The 7,599-nt window shown below is 42.8% G+C and overlaps 1 protein-coding gene across 6 annotated transcripts in view; it reads right to left on the bottom strand.

Moving 5' to 3' along the window:
* apbb2b (amyloid beta (A4) precursor protein-binding, family B, member 2b) overlaps positions 1–6,085 on the bottom strand; it is a 56,194-nt gene extending 50,109 nt beyond the window's left edge. For 3 of the 6 annotated variants that reach the window (XM_040024267.1, XM_040024264.1, XM_040024261.1), the window contains exon 1: positions 5,941–6,085. The gene's annotated coding sequence lies outside the window, so the exon portion shown is untranslated. Of the gene's footprint in view, positions 1–5,426; positions 5,716–5,940 lie in introns of those variants that run through there. The other 3 variants (XM_040024266.1, XM_040024265.1, XM_040024263.1) reach the window with 2 other exon arrangements.
* Positions 6,086–7,599: the final 1,514 nt, after the last annotated feature.

Raw genomic sequence — 7,599 nt, forward strand, 5'->3', positions numbered from 1 at the left:
GATCAAGTGACCTGAATTATCGAGTGGCATCAGAGAAATAGTTTTCAATTAAAGCATCAGTGGGAAGGTGATGAAGCAGGCCTCGACTATGATCTACGATAAGTCAATTTTTTCAAGAGGCATCCTGTGTCTATTTTACATTTACTATTCTGTTATACATTCGCCGTGCATATCAGTGTCACTACTGAACACTGAAAACAGCAGCGTCAAACATACACTGCCTGGTCCAAAAAAAAAGTCACACTAATATTTTGTTGGACTGTGTTAGCTTTGATGACAGCACACATCCACTGTTCCATTATTTCCAGAAGCTTATGCAATGTTACAACACTTATTTCCATCTAGACTTGCACTTTTTCACCAACATCTTGCACTGATGATGAGACCGATACATTAAGTCTTCTTCAGCAAATCCCGGTTCTTCAATGAGATTAAGGTCTGGACTCAATGGTGGCCAATCCATGTGTGAAAATGCTCTCTGAACCACTCTTTGACAGTTAGAGCCCAACGAATCCTGGCGCTGTCAAATATAATTAAAATATCCCTGTGCCACAAATGGATGGAAAAAGCTGGTCTCTCAGTATATTCAGGTAGTCAGCTGACCTTGTTTTCTGAACACAGACCACCTAAAAATTACAATGAAAACTGCAACCACAGGCTTGCATGGTAGGTACTAGGGATGGTCGATGCACCACCACTCTGGAACAGGGCAAATCTGGACTCATAAGACCACGTGATCCTTTTTTCATTCCTCCACAGTCCAATCTTTATGCTCCTTGGCAAACTGAAGCCTGTTTTCCCAGTTAGCCTCATTGATAAGTGTTTTCTTCTGGCTACAGAGCTGTTTGTTCTATCGTTACATTTTTACAATTTGATTTCACCAAACATATAAATGATCTCCAATCATTTTCAAGATTTGTGCCAATTTGCAAGGGAAACAGCAAAGGCTTAACATATTTTTGCACAAATGTTGTTCTTTATATGTCAATGTTTGGTTCTTTATCGTATCTCCTGGCTAAATGCTTAAAGCAATAATTTCAGCTCTGCTTGCTATTATTAGTGCACTGCAAATATTTTGCTTGGCAAGCCCTTCACGTTTTTCCCCCACCCCTAAAAATTCTTTATGAAATCCAATTACCTGCTAACAGAGGAACACCTGTCCATTTACCCAAGTGGTCCTTGAGACATGGAGTCCAGACTCTCACTTCTATCACTTCTTAATCCTTGTTTAGAGACAGCCCAAATCCTTGAACTTTTTTTAAGTAGGCCAATTTACAGTAGCACCTGGGGCTCTGGCCTTTATAGCCACTTTCATCACATTGTAGCTTTCATATCATATGACTGTGTGTGTGCACGTGTGTTTGTTTAAAAGCCAAAAGGAGGCGAGAGGAGGGAGAAGGGAACGCCAGACCAAAAGCCAGAAGAAGAAAAAAACCCTTATGCAGCTGAACTGAGACTGATGGGTGTATACAGGGGAAAGTGCAGCCATGTGGAAAAGACAACATCAGAAACAGAAACATATAAACAGGAGAGTCACAGAAAAAGCCCCCCCCCCTTTCAAAAGTAGAAATCCTGTCCATCCTCGCCTCATCCTCAGGTAATTTGGAGGCAGAATAACGTGCATACTGATGACCCAATCCCGGGGCGCTCTGACAGCAAGGAGACAGTCCATCGGCGAGGGCTGCCAGGAGCCGACACGCTACACAAACAGAAAAACACACAAAAAAAAGAAAAGAAAACAAAGCGGAAAAAAGCGGAGGGGGAAAAGGCGGCGATGAGGAGCAAGCATGCGGGCGAAAAGCTGTCAAAAAACAGGCGAGACAGACGGACAGATGGAAAGAGGAGAAAAAAAAAGGGGCCCTATCATCTGGCTTCACACCCCGCAGGACGAACAGGGCCTCTGTGCTCCTTCCCTGTTCAAACACACCTCACGGCTGTCTGCTCCCTGCAACAACAATGCGCACACACACACACGCATGCACGCACACACTGCAGCCTGCCTAACAGTGGGCACAATAACCCTATTGAGAGGCATCGATAGGGGGCTGAAAGTGAAGAGAATGAGATGCTGAAAAAAGATTGACAACTCACACATACAGTCTCCCGGACCCAGCAGCACACATAAATCCACACAAACAAATCGTAGCGTGGTTATCCTGCCAGCATGACAGCCTGGGATGAATCTACTCTCTGCTGTCCTTAATTCATCATTCATCTGTCCAATCTGGTCACACACACCACACACACACACGACTAAAAATCACACACACAAACAGTTGTTTGGTCAGGGGCGGACCAGAAGTATTGTTACACAGGGGAAGAAGGGTGGTGGTAGCGGATCTCCGAACTCTTTATCTGATTACTCACACACACCCACGCAGAAACGCTCAGTCACACAAGCATGTACACACACGCACACTTTCACCATGCTTTCTCGTCAGCTGCTGTGCATGACCCCGACCACACACAGACTAACGAGTTGGTGCTGCAAGGCAAGAAAGTCCCGGGATCGTTCACATGCAGGTTTATCGTCTTTCCAACAACTGCACCCATTCTGCTGAGGACTGTGGCTAGCGCGGCTATCGAAACATATTTTAGGCTGTGCTCAAAGCTTTGCAAGGTGACAGCCTGGATTAGGGTCAATCAACCAAATGTGATAAAAATGCCCACCTGAGCCCCTCCATCACACGATTCAAGTATTTTTAATGAAGGCATGCAAAACTTTTTCTACATACTAGGTCCTCAAATTTTGCTCTTTTTAAAAATCTTTTTTTTTTGCATTTTTAACCCTTATAATCCCAAAAGTACAACAACTAGCCACATGAAGGGCTAAAAACAAACAGACCGTCTCTGATGTCCATGCATGTTCACTTTATGAGGATTCTGAAAATCTTCTTCAGCACCTAAAGCCATTTGATCAGCTATTATATGGAATATGTGAACACCCTTTCACAGATACCAGTCATTAACAAAAAAAATGACTATCTCAGAACTCATTTTCACACAGCTTAAGGATGAGCCTGGTATTAAAATACAGGTTAAAAATCAAGACCTTTGGGAGGTGGTTTAGCTCCCTGGGTTGAGTGGGATACCAATATGCCGCAAGGCCACCACAGATCATTTCCTGCATGCTTTTCACCTTACTCCATCTTCCCGTCCATATCTGCCTCACAGAAAAGCAGAACTTCCACATGCTAAAGCTTAATTTGACCCAAGTGCAACTTTGCCAGTGCAACAATGATATATGCTGCAGAACTGGTGCTTGAATTAAAAAAAAATACAAAATAAAAATAAATTTGCCTTCAGATTATAACACTAAGATTTTACCTCACCATTACACTGGAGTAAAACTGATTTGAAAACAACATTTCATGAAATTATTAAGGGTCAGAAATGCTGAAAAGGTTTTGACATTCATCTCATGTTCTTTGACTGTAAAACTGCTAAACTTCTAAAATCCTGATTCTTCAGGGGTCAGGTGCCATGTGTTGATTCATTTCATATAGAAACGAGACATTACTGACTTGCGCTTGCATTCTGAGCATGTGTCCAAATCGTGCAGCAGCACGCCTTCCTTTGAGGATGAGTTGGCATCTTGAAAGCGAGGAGCTCATACCAAATATTACCAAAGCTAAAACAAAGACGCACTCAGGAACAGTCTGCAGTGCTTGGCCCAAAACTCGACCCATAAATGTCCGAGTCACTTTTTCCACACTCAGCAACTCCTGATTGCTGTATAGAAATGCTACAAGAGGGAGGGAGGGAGGGCAAAGGAGCGAGAGAGAGAAAATGACGAGGGAAAAGGAGGATGAAGCGACGACAGAGGCTGGCAACACAGAGAGGAGCAGAATATAAACCAACTTAACCCAAAAGCCCTGAGCAATTAGCAATGACATCATGTACACACACACACACACACACACACACACACACACACACACACACACACACACACTGCAGAGAAGGGCTAGGTTTGAATGAAAAGCAAGACAGCAGGGTACAGAGGCTGCAAGGATAGTGAGGGAGGCGAGGCAGAGGATGACAGTGCACCATTTCTACTATGGTGGTACAGCCAGTGACACATTCAGTTTTGCAATTGCACAAATTAACTCACCAAACCGACACCGCCACAACCACAGCTTAAAATAGAGAGCACAAGCTGTTTACCAACAAAGTGCTTATAAAAAAAAATTAAAAAAAGGAAGCAAAGGCAGGAAAAGGGAGAACTGGGAAGATATTTAGATCAGACTCAAAGCATGCTTTACTCATGAGGCTTTTTAACATGACTGCACCTTTGAAACAGATACACCAGTAAGTAAGTACCAGTGCAAATGTGATGCAAAACAAATACAGCAGAGCCAGGAGAGAAAGGCTGGCAGTGAAACCTCAGTGGTGCACTCTAAAAGAAGAAATCGGGTCCTCTGACAATTGGTGTTATTGTCAACAACTTCAGCCCTCCTTCTCCTCATAGGCTGCAATATATTACATGAACTGTGTCCCGAGCGTTTACAGTCTTACCACAAGAGTCAACAGTGACGCTCCCTCTAGGTGTTTATGCACAATCATTACATATCCCAAACTCTCTCCCCTCTCTCTTTCTCCTCCCTACCTCTAAGAAAATTAAAACAGGAAAGCTATTCACGTCCTCCTCTAGATTCTTTATATCGCAAAAACATAAACATGCAATTAAGTGGCTCCATGTTTGCATAAAACAAACAGCCGTATCTTCTCAGGGAGCTCTGGCAGAAACAACCAGAGGAAGGCTGGAAATGATTAGCTAGCCACAACCAACCAGGACCAAGCACCACTGCAAGTCCCTGACTGGGCTCCCAGGGGTTTCTGATGACCTACAGCCCCACACACTATTCAATGTAATATGCCTAAGTGAAGAGAATACCCCCTTTATGCCTGTTTGTTTCACAATGAGCCTTTTTATTACTTAAATTGTTGCTGTAAACAGAGCACGACATGGGAATGTTTCCAACCTCTGGATGGAAACCACAGGACAGAAAACTGGCGCAGGCTGAATTAATCTGTCAGCTAATTAGTTCCAAACAGAAAATTAATAATTGATTAAAGGTTTAAGCCACTGTTGGAGTGACAGACTGATACTTGTTGGATCAATCATCTTAAATTTAAATGATTTACTATACAACTGAAGATGTGAGGAAGGTCACATTGTTGCCTGATCCATGAATAACTGATAAAAACACCAATCTAGGCTTTACTCAAAAATTTCTGATTTTTTTTTTTTATTTTGGTCACTTGCCGAAATGAATATTACATCTTACTGACTTAGCTTAATGCACCAAACTGGCTAGTTGCCTCATATGAAGGTATTTAGGGGTGTGAAGCATAAAAAAGCCTCGTTTTTGTCTTGAGGTTGGCCAAGTTTGGATGATTGGACAGTTTCCCCCGTCTCTTACCTGAGCCTAGGCCCTCTGCATGAAGACGACACACGTTTAAGAGCCGTTAGGTGCCACAAAGGTTATTTTACACGTATGTTGTGTCCACAGTCGGACGGTTCTCCTGTTTTTCGGTCCCCTCGACACAGCGGCTGAGTTAAAAAGTCAAGCTGGAGTCAGCGGCAGCTGCCTTGCCCGCGACCGTGCTCCGTTTACGGCTGCGCATTGAACGTGTGACTCCCTGAACGCTGTGTGAGAGCTCGTCCACGGACACCGGGAAAATACGCGACAATAAAGTGAAAGAAGCATACCCTGAGTCCCGTAAATGCCCCCTCCCCTCATCTGCCGCCCCAGCCTATCCCCCTATACCACCACCACCTTCGCCAACCGTTTGTAACACAGCGGGCCCCTCAGATGCCAATCACTGCGTCGCCCGGGGAAGATTACGGGAAAAGTTAACTCCCGTTTTTCATTTGAACGAGACGTAAAACGACCTGCGTTGAAGCGAAATTTATCGGCATACCACATCACTCACCTCTTCTCCTGCGGGTTCACGTACTCCTCGCAGAGCTCCTGTCTTTTTTCTCTCTCTCCACCCCTCCGTTCTCGGATTGTTTCCCTTTTCTCCTCCCTCCCAGATGCCGCTGGTCTCCGGCAGGGGGAACCGGGGGACGCTGCTCCGGAAGCAAACGCTCCTCTGTTTTTACTGCCTACGCAGAGAGCGGCTCAATATTAGCGCTTTAATCTGTGATGCCTGCTGGCAGCTTTAAATCAAGAGGTTTCAGTAGGAAAGATGAACTGTTGGTTAGGAAAGCATTGTTCAAAAAAAAAGTGACAATGAAAATGTCGACAGAAAGCATGATTATTCCTAACACACGAGATGGGAAGGAATACCTGCAGAGAATAGGTTAAAATGTATAATATAATAATAAGTAAGCATAATGTGGAAATTACTGTATAAGCAGTACTGTGCAAAAGTCTCGAGACATCTTAATTTCTTTCTGAAGATCTTCCAGAGTTTTCCTTTGGACATAGGTTGCTTTTTCACTATTTTTTCAGTTCAGATCTTGCACCTGAAATTTTTCAGAGTTTGTTTGTTTGTTTGTTAAGACACTTAACACATCTTTAGGTACACACAATTTGTTCTCATATCTTTAGTTGAAGTCATATAAAATGCCAATTGGGGCTTTATATAGCTTTATTCTTCAGCACGAGAAGCATCCCAAATATACCGTGAATGCAATAAAAGCACACTGGGATAGAAAAACACATCCAATGAAACTATCAGTCAAGGTTTGGCCTCCCCAGAGCAAAGACCTAAACACTATTAAAGTGTTGTGAGATCATGTTGACAGAGAACAGAACAAAAGGCAGACAACATCCAAAGACAAGCTTTGAATGTCCTTCAAGAAGCCTGGAGAACTAAGACTGCCTAAAGAAATGACAAGAAAGCTGCCTGAAAGAGTTGAGGCTGTCCTGAAGAATAAAGGTGTCACACCAATTATTGACTATTGACAAGCTTATTTAAATTGTTCAAACTCTGTTTTTGCCATATATACTGAATTTTTATGTACGTTTGCACATGTTGGCATCAGAAGCTGGTTTTCCTTACATGCACAAACAACCAGCACTTCAACGGCATCTAAGTCTGGACCTTTGCTTTCGACTATACCATTTTATAACATCAGTTTCTTCTATGTGGAAATGATAATTGTTTGAATGAAGCTATCAGCAATTTCCCTTGGACATCTGCAAGCACTGTTAGATATGATCCGTGCTTAATAGCAGGCATTAGAGTCTTCTCTATAAAGCTCAAAAATGTCTACTGCTGCTGTGGCCTCCCTCTTTGATTTGTCTGTCTGTTTTCACTAGCAAACTACAGATTTGCTCTAATGCTCTGTGAACAGTGAAGACTTTCTCCTTGCAGGTCAAATTAGTGGCAAATCCATGTTATTGTAGATTCTTTTCATTTTTACTAGGTACAAACACTTTTAAGCCTCAAGCAGTCTGCTCTTGGGCTGAATTTTATATGTTGTTTGAAATCCTCAGCTCTTGGAAATTTTTGTTTGTTTATATTTTAAATCCTTTCCCAGATTCACACACTAGCTTTATGGTTTTAAGGTATGATAAAGTTAGGGGTGTACTTACCTTTTCTATGTGACTAAACTGTTATTTCATTCTTTTCAACTGGGAA

This window comes from Simochromis diagramma, unplaced genomic scaffold (assembly GCF_900408965.1).
Source record: "Simochromis diagramma unplaced genomic scaffold, fSimDia1.1 OVJJ01000302.1, whole genome shotgun sequence".
Lineage (NCBI taxonomy): Eukaryota > Metazoa > Chordata > Actinopteri > Cichliformes > Cichlidae > Simochromis > Simochromis diagramma.